The sequence below is a fragment of the Pleurodeles waltl genome, chromosome 10 (genome assembly GCF_031143425.1).
Source record: "Pleurodeles waltl isolate 20211129_DDA chromosome 10, aPleWal1.hap1.20221129, whole genome shotgun sequence".
NCBI classification, from domain to species: domain Eukaryota; kingdom Metazoa; phylum Chordata; class Amphibia; order Caudata; family Salamandridae; genus Pleurodeles; species Pleurodeles waltl.
This window is the reverse complement of record NC_090449.1, coordinates 1070225693-1070239667: the sequence shown is the minus strand read 5'-3', so window position 1 is coordinate 1070239667 and position 13975 is coordinate 1070225693. Positions and strand designations below refer to the sequence as shown.

Genomic DNA, 13975 nt, shown 5'->3' with positions numbered 1-13975 from the left:
GAAAATAAGTTACTTACATGTAACTGTGGTTCTCCAGTATTGGTATCTTTCATAGATTCACATGCTTCCCCCGTCGTCAAAGTGGGAGTCCCACGGTACATAGAAAGCAATATATAGAGATTTTTTTTTTTTTTTCATTGAAGTCAATAGGAAAAAACATTCAATTCTATAACTATCAGCCTCATTAGAAAAAGCCCAAACTTCAGCCAATCAGACGAGACCACCCCTTTAGAATCCTCAGCACAGAGGCTCAGTCTCTCAGATTTCTCCGCACTAGTGATTACAGGAAAGTAAAAGAGGTGAGCCCCTATGGAGAGGAGGGTGGGTCGCATGTGAATCTATGAAAGATACCAATACTGAAGAACCACAGTTACAGGTAAGTAACTTATTTTCTTCTCCAGTATTGGGGTATCTTTCATAGATTCACATGCTTGAATCAGAGTAGTCAGCAGTAAGAAAGATGGTTGAGTTCTGAAACACCAGAAGCATGCCTGAGCATAATTTATCCTATAAGGACTCATATAGGTAATTAAAATTTGCAAATCAACCTCCTAAAAGATTATATACATGAATATATACATCTACACATAGATATATTTACATGAAAAAATATTAGTCTGGTAATATGTAGAGGATGGAGGGTAAAGAGATTATTGGCTCACCTTATGCAAATAAATTACGTAACACTGCTTGTCCTACCGCGGCATCCATTCTGTCAGTAGCTTCCAGGCAGTAGTGCTGGGTGAAGGTGTGGGTACGCGTCCACGTTGCCGCTCTGCAGATCTGGCTCAGAGGGACTCCTGCGAATAGAGCTGCCCAAGTGGATACCGCTCTAGTGGAGTGCGCTCTGACATTGGATGATAACGGTTTCCCTGCTAACTGGTGGCAGAGCTGTATGGCAGAAGAGATCCAGCGCGCTATGGTCTGCTTAGTAACGGCCTTGCCTTTATTGATCCGTCCGTAACTAATAAACAGTTGCTCAGATTTACGGAAATTGCTAGTCCTTTGTATATAGAATTTTAAACATCGTTTAATGTCTAGAGAATGTAATGCGCGCTCCGCTGTAGTTTGCGGATTTGGAAAGAACACTCTCAAAACCACCGGCTCATTTAGATGAAAAGACGATGGAACCTTAGTTATAAATTTTGGATTAGTTCTCAAAATGACCACCTCTGATTTGAATTGGAGGAAAGGTGGTGAGATTGTAAAAGCCTGGATATCGCTAACCCTCTTCGCTGATGTCAAGGCCAGAAGGAGGGCTGTTTTAAAAGAAATGAATTTGAGGTCTACCTTATGAATGGGTTCAAACGGATGCTTCATTAATTGGGAGAGCACAATATTCAAATGCCACGGAGGTGGAGGACAGTGAATCTGCGGAAACATCCTGAACAAGCCCTTAAGAAATTGTTTTATTATTCTAGATGACCATAAAGATGGTGACTGAGATGTTCGTCGGAAACGGGATATACCAGCAAAGTGCACCCTAATAGACGAATGTGAAAGGCCTGACTTAGCTAAATGCAACAGATATGGCAGAATCTGTTCAGGAGAGGACTTTAGAGGATGCACGTTTAAAGTCGAACACCATATGCAAAATCTCTTCCAGTTGAACTTATATGTTCTGTTTGTAGACTGAGCCCTGGCACAGGCAAATACCTCCCTGCAATCCGGAGAAATATCTAGGCCGTCAAATTCATAGAATTCAGGAGCCAGGCTGATAAACGAAGAGACGTCGGGTTGGGATGACGGACCTGACCCTGATTCGTTGTTAACAAATCCGGTAGTGTTCTCAGTCGAATGTGAGGCTGCTCCGAGAGTAATAGAAGTTCTGTGAACCAAAACTGGCGTGGCCATTTGGGAGCAATTAATAGAAGTCTGCATGGCTCCCTCTTCGTTTTCTGCAGAAGTCTCTGGATAAGTGGAAGCGGGGGAAAAGTGTACGCATAAATCCCTGACCATCTGATCAAAAACGCATTCCCCTTTGATCCGTTCTGCGGTCGCCAGCTTGCGAAGTGTTGGCATTTATTGTTGTCTCTGGTCGCGAACAGATCCAGACTGGGTTTGCCCCAATGACGAAAGAGGCGGTCGAGAACTGACTGATTGAGTTCCCACTCGTGGTAGCTGGTTCGAGTCCTGCTTAAGGCATCTGCCCAGGTGTTGGTGATCCCCGGGAGATGCTCTGCTCTGATGGATATCCGATGTTGAATCACCCAATGCCACAGCTTCAGCGTTTCTAGTGATAATGCTTGCGATCTTGTGCCCCCCTGTTTGTTGAGGTAATGCAGGACTGTGGTATTGTCTGTTCTTATCAAGAATGAGGAACCCCTGATGTTTGTGAGGAAGGACTTGAGTGCCAAGGAAACTGCCCTTAACTCCAATACGTTTATGTGAAGTCGACTCCTGAGTGGACCATTTCCCTCTCACTGAAAGATCCTGCAAATGTGCGCCCCATCCCTCTAAGGATGCATCTGTTGTTATAATGTGCACTGGCTTGTGTTTCAGGAATGAGAGACCTTCCGAGATGAGGGGCGTATCCTTCCACCATTTGAGAGCTTGTTTTGCTGATGGGGTTATCCGAATTACATTGTTGAAAGAACCTTCTATTTGTTTCCATTGATTGTCTAACTGCTGTTGAAGTGTTCTCATGTGCAGACGACAGTTTTCTATCAATGGAATGCAAGACGAAAGCATCCCCAGAAAAGACTTGTAAGTCCGAACAGAAGCGGACCTTCTTTTGCTGAGACATGCTGCTAAATCTCGAAGTCTCTTTCGTCTGTCGTGTGAAGCAAAGGCTTTTGCTTGGACTGTGTCCAAGACGGCTCCTAGAAAGGTGATGTTCTGGGAAGGATGTAGATGAGACTTGGGGTAATTGACTGTCAAGCCTAGTGTTCCGAAAAGAGATAGACACGTCTTCGTGTCCCTGGCAGCTTTTGACGCTGTTCGTGCCTTTATTAGCCAGTCGTCTAAATACGGGAACACCTGTATTCCTAGTTGCCTGAGGTGGGCTGCAACTGGTGCCAAAACTTTGGTGAATACTCTTGGGGCCGACCTGAGGCCAAAGGGCAACACTCTGAACTGGTAGTGAGTGCCTGCAACCCTGAATCGTAAGAATTTCCAATGACTGGGGATGTGGAATGAAAATGTCACTTACCCAGTGTACATCTGTTCGTGGCATCAGTCGCAGTAGATTCGCATGTTTTGCAATAGCTCGCCATCTGGTGTTGGGCCGGAGTGTTACAAGTTGTTTTTCTTCGAAGAAGTCTTTCGAGTCACGGGACCGAGTGACTCCTCCTTTTGTCTCCATTGCGCATGGGCGTCGACTCCATCTTCGATTGTTTTTCCCCGCAGAGGGTGAGGTAGGAGTTGAATTGTAGTAATAGTGCCCATGCAATGGAGTGACTAAGTATGCACCTATTTAAGGTTGAGATGATACATATACAAATAGTTGAAGGTAACTTCCAAACTGCTACAGGCTCCCGGGGAGGCGGGTGGGCACATGCGAATCTACTGCGACTGATGCCACGAACAGATGTACACTGGGTAATGAAAATGTCACTTACCCAGTGTACATCTGTTCGTGGCATCAGTCGCAGTAGATTCGCATGTTCCGCAATAGCTCGCCATCTGGTGTTGGGCCGGAGTGTTACAAGTTGTTTTTCTTCGAAGAAGTCTTTCGAGTCACGGGACCGAGTGACTCCTCCTTTTGTCTCCATTGCGCATGGGCGTCGACTCCATCCTCGATTGTTTTTCCCCGCAGAGGGTGAGGTAGGAGTTGAATTGTAGTAATAGTGCCCATGCAATGGAGTGACTAAGTATGCACTTATTTAAGGTTGAGATGATACATATATAAATAATTGAAGGTAACTTCCAAACTGCTACAGGCTCCCGGGGAGGCGGGTGGGCACATGCGAATCTACTGCGACTGATGCCACGAACAGATGTACACTGGGTAAGTGACATTTTCAGTTCGATGGCATCTGTCGCTGTAGATACGCATGTTCTGCAATAGACTAGTAAGCAGTTATTTCCCCAAAAGCGGTGGATCAGCCTGTAGGAGTGGAAGTAGTCTGAAATAATGTCCTTAATACAGCTTGACCTACTGTGGCTTGTTGTGCGGATAACACGTCTACACAGTAGTGCTTGGTGAATGTGTGAGGCGTAGACCATGTGGCTGCCTTACATATTTCTTGCATTGGGATGTTTCCTAGAAAGGCCATGGTAGCACCTTTCTTTCTGGTTGAGTGTGCCCTTGGTGTAATGGGCAGCTGTCGTTTAGCTTTAAGGTAGCAGATTTGGATGCATTTAACTATCCATCTGGCTATACCTTGTTTTGAAATTGGGTTTCCTGCATGAGGTTTTTGAAATGCAATAAAGAGTTGTTTAGTCTTTCTGATGTTCTTTGTTCTGTCAATGTAATACATTAATGCTCTTTTGACATCTAATGTATGTAGTGCCCTTTCAGCTACGGTATCTGGCTGTGGAAAGAACACCGGAAGTTCCACTGTTTGATTTAGATGGAACGGTGAAATAACCTTTGGCAAAAATTTAGGATTGGTCCTTAGGACGACTTTATTTTTGTGTAGTTGTATAAAAGGTTCCTGTATAGTAAACGCCTGAATCTCGCTTACTCTTCTCAGGGAAGTAATGGCGATGAGAAATGCCACCTTCCAGGTTAGGAACTGTATGTCGCAGGAGTGCATGGGTTCAAAAGGTGGACCCATAAGTCTAGTTAGGACAACATTTAGGTTCCATGAAGGAACAGGTAGTGTTCTTGGTGGTATAATTCTCCTAAGGCCCTCCATGAATGCTTTAATGACTGGTATTTTATATAGGGAAGTTGAATAGGTAGTCTGCAGGTATGCAGATATTGCTGCAAGGTGAATCTTAATGGAAGGGAAAGCTAGGTTAGATTTTTGTAAGTGAAGCAAGTAACCCACTACATGTTCTGGAGTTGTGTGTAATGGTTGTATTTGATTAATATGGCAGTAGCAAACAAACCTCTTCCATTTACTTGCATAGCAGTGCCTGGTGGATGGCCTTCTTGCTTGTTTTATGACTTCCATACATTCTTGGGTAAGTTGTAAGTGCCCGAATTCTAGGATTTCAGGAGCCAGATTGCTAGATTCAGCGATGCTGGATTTGGGTGTCTGATCCTTTGGTTGTGCTGTGTCAACAGATCTGGCCTGTTGGGCAATTTGATGCAGGGTACCACTGATAGGTCTAGCAGCGTTGTGTACCAGGGTTGCCTTGCCCAAGTTGGTGCTATCAATATGAGTTTGAGTTTGCTTTGAGTGAGTTTGTTTACCAGGTAAGGAAGGAGAGGGAGAGGAGGAAAAGCGTAAGCAAATATCCCTGACCAGTTCATCCATAGGGCATTGCCTTGGGATTGTTTGTGTGGGTATCTGGATGCGAAGTTTTGGCATTTTGCGTTCTCCCTTGTCGCAAACAAGTCTATCTGAGGTGTTCCCCAGAGTTTGAAATAAGTGTTCAGTATATGGGGGTGAATTTCCCATTCGTGGACCTGTTGGTGATCTCGAGAGAGATTGTCTGCGAGTTGATTTTGTATCCCTGGTATAAACTGTGCAATTAGGCGAATTTGGTTGTGAATTGCCCAATGCCAAATTTTTTGTGCTAACATGCTTAACTGCGTGGAGTGCGTCCCTCCCTGCTTGTTTAGATAATACATTGTTGTCATGTTGTCTGTTTTGACGAGAATGTATTTGTGAACTATTATTGGTTGGAAAGCTTTTAGTGCTTGAAAAACTGCAAGAAGTTCTAGGTGATTGATATGCAGTTTTGTTTGATGTACGTTCCATTGTCCTTGTATGCTGTGTTGATCGAGGTGTGCTCCCCACCCTGTCATGGAAGCATCTGTTGTTATTACGTATTGTGGCACTGGGTCTTGGAAAGGCCGCCCCTTGTTTAAATTTATGTTGTTCCACCACAGAAGCGAGAGGTAAGTTTGGCGGTCTATTAACACCAGATCTAGAAGGTGACCCTGTGCTTGAGACCACTGTGATGCTAGGCATTGTTGTAAGGGCCTCATGTGCAGTCTTGCGTTTGGGACAATGGCTATGCATGATGACATCATGCCTAGGAGTTGTAATACCATCTTTGCTTGTATCTTTTGTGTTGGATACATGCGTTGTATGATGGTGTTGAAATTTTGAATTCTTTGTGGACTTGGAGTGGCTACTCCTTTTGATGTGTCTATTATGGCTCCCAGGTATTGTTGTACCTTGCGTGGCCGAATTTTGGATTTTGTGAAATTGACGGTGAACCCTAGTTTGAAGAGGGTTTGTATGATATGATTTGTGTGATTTGAGCACTCTATTAACGAATGGCCCTTGATTAGCCAGTCGTCTAGATATGGGAACACATGTATTTGCTGCCTTCTGATGTGTGCAGCGACTACCGCTAGACATTTGGTAAAGACTCTTGGTGCGGTTGTTAATCCGAAAGGCAGTACCTTGAATTGGTAATGTATTCCTTTGAATACAAACCTTAGGTATTTCCTGTGCGATGGGTGAATTGGTATATGGAAATAAGCATCCTTGAGGTCTAAAGTTGCCATGTAGTTGTGCAGCTTTAGCAATGGCAATACTTCTTGTAGTGTGACCATGTGGAAGTGGTCTGATTTGATGAAAGTGTTGACTACTCTGAGGTCTAGGATTGGTCTCAGTGTTTTGTCCTTCTTTGGTATCAGAAAGTACAGTGAGTAAACTCCTGTGTTTATTTGTGTGTTTGGCACTAATTCGATTGCATTCTTTTGCAATAGTGCCTGCACTTCTATCTCTAGGAGATTGGAATGGTGTGTTGTTAAATTTTGTGCTTTTGGTGGTATGTTTGGAGGGAACTGTAGAAATTCTATGCAGTAACCATGTTGGATAATTGCTAGAACCCAAGTGTCTGTAGTGATTTTCTCCCATGCTCTGTAATAATGACTTATTCGTCCCCCCACTGGTGTTGTGTGGAGGGGGTGAGTGACATGTGAGTCACTGTTTAGTAGTAGGGGTTTTGGGGCTTTGGAATCTTCCTCTATTTCTAGGGAATTGCCCTCCTCTATATTGTCCCCGAAAACCTCCTCTATACTGTCCTTGGTAACTGGACGGTGTGGCTTGTGAGGTGCTGGCTTGTGTGCTTTGACCTCGAAACCCCCCTCGAAAGGGCGTTTTACGGAATGAGCTGTAATTCCCTCTGCTCTGCGGGGAGTAGAGTGCGCCCATGGCTTTGGCAGTGTCCGTATCTTTTTTGAGTTTCTCAATCGCTGTGTCCACTTCTGGACCGAACAGTTCTTTTTCATTAAAAGGCATATTGAGAACTGCTTGTTGAATCTCTGGTTTAAATCCAGACGTTCGGAGCCATGCATGCCTTCTGATAGTTACAGATGTATTAATTGTCCGTGCAGCTGTATCTGCAGCGTCCATGGAGGAGCGGATCTGGTTGTTGGAGATGGCTTGTCCCTCCTCAACCACTTGTTTTGCCCTATTTTGGAAGTCTTTGGGCAGATGTTCAATGAGATGTTGCATCTCGTCCCAGTGGGCTCTGTCATAGCGCGCAAGTAGTGCCTGGGAGTTCGCGATGCGCCACTGGTTTGCAGCTTGTGCTGCGACTCTTTTACCAGCTGCATCAAACTTGCGGCTTTCTTTATCTGGGGGTGGTGCATCTCCAGATGTGTGAGAGTTGGCCCTTTTCCTAGCTGCTCCTACAACAACAGAGTCTGGTGGCAGCTGTGTTGTGATGAAAGCCGGGTCTGTAGGAGGCGGCTTATACTTTTTTTCCACCCTTGGTGTGATTGCCCTACTTTTGACCGGGTCCTTAAATATGTCTTTTGCGTGCCGGAGCATACCAGGGAGCATAGGCAGGCTTTGGTAGGAGCTGTGGGTGGAGGAGAGTGTGTTGAACAAGAAATCATCCTCGACCTGTTCTGAGTGGAGGCTTACGTTGTGAAATTGTGCTGCTCTAGCCACCACCTGAGAGTACGCGGTGCTGTCTTCTGGTGGAGATGGTTTTGTAGGGTATGCCTCTGGGCTGTTATCTGACACTGGGGCGTCGTATAGGTCCCATGCGTCCTGGTCTTGGTCACCCTGGCTCATGGTGGTGTGAGCTGGGGAGTGTGATGGCGTTTGTGCTGGTGAAACGTTAATCACGGGCGGAGGAGAGGGTGGTGGTGTAACTCTTTTCACCACTTTTGGTTGTGGTGCTTGTTCCGTCTGGAACTCCAACCTTCTCTTTCTCCTAATGGGGGGAAGGGTGCTTATTTTTCCTGTCCCCTGCTGAATGAAGATACGCTTTTGCGTATGGTCCGCATCAGTTGCTTGTAGCTCTTCCTCAAACCTATGCTTCTGCATTTGGGAGGTTAGCGAGTGCTCTTCTGTATAAGAGCCTGAAGCTGGGTCGCTTGCAGTTTGTTTCGGCGTCGAAACTTTGTCTGCGTGTTTTTTCGGCTCCGAGGTGACTTTTTTCCTTTTCGGGGCCGAAACCTCTCGGCGTCGATCTGTTTCGGTGCCGCTGTCTCGGCGTCGAGCCGTGTCCACACCGGCATCTCGGTGTCGAGGCTTGTCTCCAGCACTTTCTCGGTCCCGAGAAGGCTGCGTGCCGGTGTCTCGACCGGAGTCGGACGATCTCGGCACTGTTTGGGCCTTTTTCGGTGCCGACGGTCGGTCACCGATTTTATGGGTTGAGCCATGGCCTGGTGGCAGTGGCGTCCCCTGGGCCTTGTAAATGTTTCTTTGTGTGGTTTTCGACGTCTTACTCACGGTTTGTGTATCGTCGAATCCTTCGGAGTCTGAGTCTTGGATCGAGAAGGTACCTTCCTCTTCCTGTTCCTCGAACTCCCGTCGGGCTGTCGGTGCGGACGCCATTTGAAGTCTTCTGGCTCGACGGTCTCGGAGTGTTTTTCGGGACCGGAACGCACGACAGGCCTCGCAGGTGTCTTCGCTGTGCTCAGGTGACAGGCACAGGTTGCAGACCAAGTGTTGGTCTGTGTAGGGGTATTTATTGTGGCATTTGGGGCAGAAACGGAACGGGGTCCGTTCCATCGGCGTTCTTCAGCACGCGGTCGGGCCGACCAGGCCCCGACGGAGGATCGAAAAATTACCCCGAAGGGCACCGGAGCTCTTCGATCTTCGATGCGGTGTTGAATGTAAGTATGCCGATCCCGAACGCAACAATACCGACGAAAATCTTCCGAAATTAACTATTTTTTCTGTTCCGAAACTCGGAGCGACAGGAACACGTCCGAACCCGATGGCGGAAAAAAAACAATCGAGGATGGAGTCGACGCCCATGCGCAATGGAGACAAAAGGAGGAGTCACTCGGTCCCGTGACTCGAAAGACTTCTTCGAAGAAAAACAACTTGTAACACTCCGGCCCAACACCAGATGGCGAGCTATTGCGGAACATGCGTATCTACAGCGACAGATGCCATAGAACGTGACATTTTCAGTTCGATGGCATCTGTCGCTGTAGATACGCATGTTTTGCATAGACTAGTAAGCAGTTATCTCCCCAAAAGCGGTGGATCAGCCTGTGGGAGTGGAAGTAGTCTGAAATAATGTTCTTAATACGGCTTGACCTACTGTGGCTTGTTGTGCGGATAACACGTGTAAGGAAATGCCTCCTTGGCATGGTTGCCCCCTGACTTTTTGCCTTTGCTGATGCTATGTTTACAATTGAAAGTGTGCTGAGGCCTGCTAACCAGGCCCCAGCACCAGTGTTCTTTCCCTAACCTGTACTTTTGTATCCACAATTGGCAGACCCTGGCATCCAGATAAGTCCCTTGTAACTGGTACTTCTAGTACCAAGGGCCCTGATGCCAAGGAAGGTCTCTAAGGGCTGCAGCATGTCTTATGCCACCCTGGAGACCTCTCACTCAGCACAGACACACTGCTTGCCAGCTTGTGTGTGCTAGTGAGGACAAAACGAGTAAGTCGACATGGCACTCCCCTCAGGGTGCCATGCCAGCCTCTCACTGCCTATGCAGTATAGGTAAGACACCCCTCTAGCAGGCCTTACAGCCCTAAGGCAGGGTGCACTATACCATAGGTGAGGGTACCAGTGCATGAGCACTGTACCCCTACAGTGTCTAAGCAAAACCTTAGACATTGTAAGTGCAGGGTAGCCATAAAGAGTATATGGTCTGGGAGTCTGTTTTACACGAACTCCACAGCACCATAATGGCTACACTGAAAACTGGGAAGTTTGGTATCAAACTTCTCAGCACAATAAATGCACACTGATGCCAGTGTACATTTTATTGCAAAATACACCCCAGAGGGCACCTTAGAGGTGCCCCCTGAAACTTAACCGACTATCTGTGTAGGCTGACTAGTTCCAGCAGCCTGCCACACTAGAGACATGTTGCTGGCCCCATGGGGAGAGTGCCTTTGTCACTCTGAGGCCAGTAACAAAGCCTGCACTGGGTGGAGATGCTAACACCTCCCCCAGGCAGGAGCTGTAACACCTGGCGGTGAGCCTCAAAGGCTCACCCCTTTGTCACAGCACCGCAGGACACTCCAGCTAGTGGAGTTGCCCGCCCCCTCCGGCCCCGGCCCCCCCTTTTGGCGGCAAGGCCGGAGAAAATAATGAGAATAACAAGGAGGAGTCACTGGCCAGTCAGGACAGCCCCTAAGGTGTCCTGAGCTGAGGTGACTCTAACTTTTAGAAATCCTCCATCTTGCAGATGGAGGATTCCCCCAATAGGGTTAGGATTGTGACCCCCTCCCCTTGGGAGGAGGCACAAAGAGGGTGTACCCACCCTCAGGGCTAGTAGCCATTGGCTACTAACCCCCCAGACCTAAACACGCCCTTAAATTTAGTATTTAAGGGCTACCCTGAACCCTAATAAATTAGATTCCTGCGACAACAAGAAGAAGGACTGCCCAGCTGAAAACCCCTGCAGAGGAAGACCAGAAGACAACAACTGCCTTGGCTCCAGAAACTCACCGGCCTGTCTCCTGCCTTCCAAAGAACTCTGCTCCAGCGACGCCTTCCAAAGGGACCAGCGACCTCTGAATCCTCTGAGGACTGCCCTGCTTCGACAACGACCAGAAACTCCCGAGGACAGCGGACCTGCTCCAAAAAGACTGCAACTTTGTTTCAAGGAGCAGCTTTAAAGACCCCTGCAACTCCCCGCAAGAAGCGTGAGACTTGCAACACTGCACCCGGCGACCCCGACTCGGCTGGTGGAGAACCAACACCTCAGGGAGGACCCCCGGACTACTCTCCGACTGTGAGTACCAAAACGTGTCCCCCCTGAGCCCCCACAGCGCCGCCTGCAGAGGGAATCCCGAGGCTTCCCCTGACCGCGACTCTCTGAAACCTAAGTCCCGACGCCTGGAAAAGACCCTGCACCCGCAGCCCCCAGGACCTGAAGGACCGGACTTTCACTGGAGAAGTGACCCCCAGGAGTCCCTCTCCCTTGCCCAAGTGGAGGTTTCCCCGAGGAAGCCCCCCCTTGCCTGCCTGCAGCGCTGAAGAGATCCGTTGATCTCTCATAGACTAACATTGCAAACCCGACGCTTGTTTCTACACTGCACCCGGCCGCCCCCGCGCTGCTGAGGGTGAAATTTCTGTGTGGGCTTGTGTCCCCCCCGGTTCCCTACAAAACCCCCCTGGTCTGCCCTCCGAAGACGCGGGTACTTACCTGCAAGCAGACCGGAACCGGGGCACCCCCTTCTCCCCATTCAAGCCTATGCGTTTTGGGCACCACTTTGAACTCTGCACCTGACCGGCCCTGAGCTGCTGGTGTGGTAACTTTGGGGTTGCTCTGAACCCCCAACGGTGGGCTACCTTGGACCAAGAACTGAACCCTGTAAGTGTCTTACTTACCTGGTAAAACTAACAAAAACTTACCTCCCCCAGGAACTGTGAAAATTGCACTGTGTCCACTTTTGAAATAGCTATTTGTCAATAACTTGAAAAGTATACATGCAATTGAAATGATTCAAAGTTCCTAATGTACTTACCTGCAATACCTTTCAAACAAGATATTACATGTTAAATTTGAACCTGTGGTTCTTAAAATAAACTAAGAAAAGATATTTTTCTATAACAAAACCTATTGGCTGGATTTGTCTCTAAGTGTGTGTACCTCATTTATTGTCTATGTGTATGTACAACAAATGCTTAACACTACTCCTTGGATAAGCCTACTGCTCGACCACACTACCACAAAATAGAGCATTAGTATTATCTCTTTTTACCACTATTTTACCTCTAAGGGGAACCCTTGGACTCTGTGCATGCTATTCCTTACTTTGAAATAGCACATACAGAGCCAACTTCCTACAACACGTCTACACAGTAGTGCTTGGTGAATGTGTGAGGCGTAGACCATGTGGCTGCCTTACATATTTCTTGCATTGGGATGTTTCCTAGAAAGGCCATGGTAGCACCTTTCTTTCTGGTTGAGTGTGCCCTTGGTGTAATGGGCAGCTGTCGTTTAGCTTTAAGGTAGCAGATTTGGATGCATTTAACTATCCATCTGGCTATACCTTGTTTTGATATTGGGTTTCCTGCATGAGGTTTTTGAAATGCAATAAATAGTTGTTTAGTCTTTCTGATGTTCTTTGTTCTGTCAATGTAATACATCAATGCTCTTTTAACATCTAATGTATGTAGTGCCCTTTCAGCTACGGTATCTGGCTGTGGAAAGAACACTGGAAGTTCCACTGTTTGATTTAGATGGAACGGTGAAATAACCTTTGGCAAAAATTTAGGATTGGTCCTTAGGACGACCTTATTCTTGTGTAGTTGTATAAAAGGTTCCTGTATTGTAAACGCCTGAATCTCGCTTACTCTTCTTAGGGAAGTAATGGCGATGAGAAATGCCACCTTCCAGGTTAGGAACTGTATTTCGCAGGAGTGCATGGGTTCAAAAGGTGGACCCATAAGTCTAGTTAGGACAACATTTAGGTTCCATGAAGGAACCGGTGGTGTTCTTGGTGGTATAATTCTCCTAAGGCCCTCCATGAATGCTTTAATGACTGGTATCTTATATAGGGAAGTTGAATAGGTAGTCTGCAGGTATGCAGATATTGCTGCAAGGTGTATTTTAATGGAAGAGAAAGCCAGGTTAGATTTTTGTAAGTGAAGCAAGTAACCCACTACATGTTCTGGAGTTGTGTGTAATGGTTGTAGTTGATTAATATGGCAGTAGCAAACAACCTCTTCCATTTACTTGCATAGCAGTGCCTGGTGGATGGCCTTCTGGCTTGTTTTATGACTTCCATACATTCTTGGGTAAGTTGTAAGTGCCCGAATTCTAGGATTTCAGGAGCCAGATTGCTAGATTCAGCGATGCTGGATCTGGGTGTCTGATCTTTTGGTTGTGTTGTGTCAACAGATCTGGCCTGTTGGGCAATTTGATGCAGGGTACTACTGATAGGTCTAGCAGCGTTGTGTACCAAGGTTGTCTTGCCCAAGTTGGTGCTATTAATATGAGTTTGAGTTTGTTTTGACTGAGTTTGTTTACCAGGTAAGGAAGGAGAGGGAGAGGAGGAAAAGCGTAAGCAAATATCCCTGACCAGTTCATCCATAGGGCATTGCCTTGGGACTGTTTGTGTGGGTATCTGGATGCGAAGTTTTGGCATTTTGCGTTCTCCTTTGTCGCAAACAAGTCTATCTGAGGTGTTCCCCAGAGCTTGAAATAAGTGTTCAGAATTTGGGGGTGAATTTCCCATTCGTGGACCTGTTGGTGATCTCGAGAGAGATTGTCTGCGAGTTGATTTTGGATCCCTGGTATAAATTGTGCTATTAGGCGAATTTGGTTGTGAATTGCCCAACGCCAAATCTTTTGTGCTAGCAGGCTTAGCTGCGTGGAGTGCGTCCCCCCTTGCTTGTTTAGATAATACATTGTTGTCATGTTGTCTGTTTTGACGAGAATGTATTTGTGAACTATTATTGGTTGGAAAGCTTTTAGTGCTTGAAAAACTGCTAGAAGTTCTAGGTGATTTATATGCAGTTTTGTTT

At 46.8% G+C, this 13975-nt stretch overlaps 1 protein-coding gene across 2 annotated transcripts in view; it reads right to left on the bottom strand.

The window, feature by feature from the left end:
- Positions 1 to 13975, bottom strand: part of LOC138262248 (uncharacterized) — a 51685-nt gene that overhangs the window by 10897 nt on the left and 26813 nt on the right. Inside the window, exon 1 of one of the 2 annotated variants that reach the window (XM_069212113.1) lies at positions 18 to 3388. The exons of the other annotated variant lie outside the window; for it this stretch is intronic. The gene's annotated coding sequence lies outside the window, so the exon portion shown is untranslated. Of the gene's footprint in view, positions 1 to 17; positions 3389 to 13975 lie in introns of those variants that run through there. 2 annotated transcript variants of the gene reach the window in all.